The sequence below is a fragment of the Giraffa tippelskirchi genome, chromosome 3 (genome assembly GCF_054371585.1).
Source record: "Giraffa tippelskirchi isolate mGirTip1 chromosome 3, T2T-mGirTip1v1.2.pri, whole genome shotgun sequence".
In the NCBI taxonomy this organism is placed as follows: Eukaryota; Metazoa; Chordata; class Mammalia; order Artiodactyla; family Giraffidae; genus Giraffa; species Giraffa tippelskirchi.
In genome coordinates, this window is record NC_137277.1 from 163,533,525 (window position 1) to 163,537,658 (window position 4,134).

Here is a 4,134-nt window from a genome sequence, read left to right on the forward strand (position 1 = left end):
CCCCATGCACCCTGTTCCTGGGCATCTCTCACAAAGGGAGCCTGACTCTGGGAAGACCTCAAACATTTTTCAACTAAGATAATGTCTCTGGCTGCGCTGAGCCCTTCCTCTGGCCTTCTGGCCTCCGCTCACAGTGCCACCACCATGGGCCACCAGGGGGCGACATCCCCTCTCAAATGCCTCTACATCCTCTTTTTTTTTTCTTTTTTTAAATTGGAGGATACTTACTTTATAACACTGTGATGGCTTCTGCCATACTCTAACATGATTCAGCCACAGGCACACACGTCCCCTTCCTCTTAAACCTCCCTCCCCACTCCACCCCTCTAGGTCATCACAGAGCACCGGCTTTGGATTCTCTGCATCATACAGCAAATTCCCACTGGCTATCTATTCTACATATGGTCAACCCTGAATATTCATTGGAAGGACTGATGATGAAGCTGAAGCTACAATATTTTCGCCACCTCATGCGAAGAGCTGACTCATTGGAAAAGACCCTGATGCGGGGAAAGACTGAGGGCAAGAAGAAAAGGGGGCGACAGAGGGTGAGATAGTTGCATGGAATCACAGACTCGATGGACATGAGTTTGAGCAAACTCCAAGAGATGGTGAAGGACTGGGAAGCCTGGCGTGATGCAGTCCATGGGGTCACAAAGAGTTGGACACAACTGAGAAACTGAACAACAATATATGTTTCAATACTATTCTCTCAAGTCATCCCACCCTCTCCCTCCCCGTCTGAAACCAAAAGTCTGTTTTTATGTCTGTGTCTCCTTTGCTGCCCTGCAAATAGGATCATCAGAACCTTCTTTATTTAATCCATTCTGAGTTTATTTTTGTGTATGGTATTCTACATCCTCCATTCTTAAAACCAATGTCTTCCCAGGACCAAGGCAGAGATGGCAGGGAGGCCAAATGTCCACTTCCATCTTCTGAAAAAAAAAGAGAGAGGATTTCGGACAAGACAACTGGCCTCACTGCCCTCAACAGGACGCTGGGCTGATTCAGACACTAAACTGTGACTTCCTCAGGCGTGAGCTGCCTGCCTGTGACTTCACCTTCCCTGCTTCCCATGAGGGCAGTTCTCTCCTATCGAGTCCAGGAACATCCCCAGCCCCTCTGGAGTCAGGAGAGGTGACCCTACCTCTCAGCCCTGTCTCGGGGCCCTCTTGGCTCCGGCTGGGTAGGAAGACCCCATACTAACCTTCTGGCACCCCTTCTTTGAGAATGACCCCACTCCCTCTGTAAGCCAGCTTCCCTGTGCCATGCATAGGCAAGCCTGGATTCTTCCCAGATGCATCCTGGAGATCATGTCAAGCCTTGCCGGCCTCTTGATGACTGTTGTAGGGTCTCTATCACTGGCTCTTTGGACCAGCCAGGCTCAAGAGTTCAAGTGACCCGTGGAAACTCTCTTCCCCTCCCTGAGCTGGGCTGTCTTGCTTGCAAAGGGCACGGTGAGATGAGATGGTCACCAAGTCACATGAGCCCTGAGTCTTCTCTCTAAGGTCTATCCTTGCTCTCTCTCCTTTCCTCCTTCCCTCCCTCTGACTCTTCTCTGATCTCACAAGGGCTTCTGCCTTCTCAGGACCCTACCCTCAAAGGAATCCTGCCTCTACCCTATCTATACCTTTCTAGATATGCCCATAGTCTTTAGAAGCAGATAGAGGTGAGTTTTTATTAATTCAATTGTCACCTTCTTTGAGCCTTGATTTGCTTATCTGTGAAATGGGGGTGACAGTGATCACCTAGTTGGGGTTTTTGTACATGAGATCCTGTGCATCTCCCACAGGACTTGGTATAACATAGGCAGTCAATAAATGTCACTTCACTCTCAATATTCCACATGAGCACAGCGCTAGACACTACATACAGAATCACTATTCATGTAACTTTGTCAGGGAGCCATTACTGTGCCATTTTATAGACAAGGAAACTGAGGCACAGAGAGGGCAAACTGGCCCAGGGACCATGAGCTGAAACTCAGCTCCTAAGTGCAAGGACCTAAAGGCTTGTCCTCCTCAACCCCTCACTTTGCCTCCACATTTCATGTGCCAGTGAAAGAAGAGTTTTCTCATCTTTGTTTCGCACTTAGTTTATCAGAACTTTGATCCTGCCTGTGTAGAGGCACCCACCACCCCTCCTTTTTAAGAAAAAGAGGTTTATTCACTTATTTATTTTTTCTTTTCCATCAGATTCAGCTTCTCTTTCATGAAGATCTGGGGCACTTTGGTGAGATCAGAGGCCTGAGAGTGCTGGAGAGAAATGTACATGTTTATTCTCACTTTTCATGGGGGTCACTGACTGCGAAGAAGAGGGAAGTAAGCTAACCAAGTCCCAGGGGATGTTGATGCCTTGTTCCTGGTTCTCAAACCCAGACCCCTAAAGACTGGAAGCAGCTTTTTTCTGTCTTTGTAAGGGCTGGACTCTCCAGAGAAATGCTTGCACAGAAGGAGGAGGCATGAGGGTGAGCGGAAGAAAATTTTGAGAGTGTCAGATCCTTCTAAAGGGCCAAGGGAATAGAACATTGCATTGTTGGCCTGGGAGAGACACTCATCTGCTTGACAACTTGACGGAGAGGGTAAACTTCAGGCTGGCCGCAGGGGGATGGACTGATTGGCCTTGCAGACCCAGGGAGTAAGAACACAGGGATGGGTCATGCAGGACTGTGTGGAGGCACCCAGAGATGTCATCTGTCCCTGGGACCCAGTTAAAGAAGAGGACATGGAGGATCTGAGAGGGGACTTCTCTTGGCCAGCCAGTAGTCTAACCAAATCTCCTGGCTGCTTGTCCAGTGCCCCTTCCACTGAGCCACACTCTGGGGCCACACCTCAATGGCTCCTGCCACCACTGGCCACTGCATGGTCTCCAGTCCCGCCACCAGGCAAGTTATGAAGAAGCTGGGGACCAGCTCCAATCTTCAGGGTGGGGAAGGGGTGGGGTGGGGGGTGACTCATGCTGAAAACAGAGGCGACCAGCTATCCATCCCCACCACCTCCTGGGGCTTTCAATAAACAGCCTGCCTCTAAGTACTCGATTACTCTCAGCTTCCAGCTCTCAACCCACCGCGTCCCTTAAGCCTTGGAAGTTCGCTCCGCTCGCAGCCCAATGTGACCTCTTCCAGCTGTTCCGAGTGCCTGCAGTGCCCCCGTTGGCCACTGGAGGGAGCGCTAGGTCCGCGACCGCACTAAGAAGCCATTGCCCAGTGTGGACTATCGCAAGAATCCCATCCGTGGCTAGAGTTTCCAGACTCCTCCTTCAGCCCTCCCGGCCCCAAGCCTAAGACCTTCGGCCCCCCGACCAAGGTCCCTGGGAAGAGAGGTTCTCCTGGTCTCCACGCCCCAAGAGGGAGCACGGGCAGTGGTAACAGCCAAAATCCTGTCTATCGGTGGCTCCTTGGGTGGGGGCTGGGAGGGATCCCTGGGAAACAGAGGAAGGGATGGGAAACGGGAGGAAGAGAATACGCACGCAGATAGGAAGGGACAGATGAAGGAGCTAGACAGACAGGGCGAATCCAGATGAGGGCCCACCAGCCTCCTCTGGTGTCTGTGTCCCCTCCCTCCCTGCCTGTTCACCTGGTCCAGCCAGTCTCCCCAACAGCAATCCAGGACTTGGGGTTAGTAGAAGCTGGACCAGCGAGCTCCTGGAGCAGGAAGCCGAGAAGAGGAAGTGGGTGAGATGGCTGTAATGCCACCCGAGCCCACACAAAGGCTAACACTGCTGCTCACCTGGTTCTCACCTCTCTTATCTCCACGTGGGATAGAGTTCACCGGCTTGAGTCACTGGAGGGGTGTCATTGAGAACAGGCTTCTCCTTCCCCCACTGACCCTGCTGATACGACTGCTTAGGTATCAGGAAGCCTCTCCTGAAAGGCTACCCCCAGGGGGCTTCAGATTTCCAGGACAAATCGTCTTCCTTCTCTACCTGCCTCACCTTGACTTCTGATACAGGTGAAAGCCAGGCCAACGCAACCAGCTGGAAGCAGAGAGCAGCACTCAGGAAAAGTTAGCAGTGGGTCGAAGTCAAGGTTTTTGCAAAGCCGTCCACGCTCGCTATTTTTCTCCTCTTCCTGGCCACCTGATGAGAAGAGCTGACTCATTAGAAAAGACCCTGATGCTGGGAAAGATTGAAGGC

The 4,134-nt window shown here is 51.7% G+C and overlaps 1 long non-coding RNA gene across 1 annotated transcript; it reads right to left on the reverse strand.

The window, feature by feature from the left end:
• Positions 1-812: 812 nt before the first annotated feature.
• Positions 813-3,929, reverse strand: LOC145540874 (uncharacterized). The gene is made up of 3 exons (XR_014078608.1): positions 3,729-3,929; positions 2,171-2,255; positions 813-935 (listed from the first exon to the last, which is right to left on the reverse strand). It is a non-coding gene; the product is annotated as an uncharacterized LOC145540874 (long non-coding RNA).
• Positions 3,930-4,134: the final 205 nt, after the last annotated feature.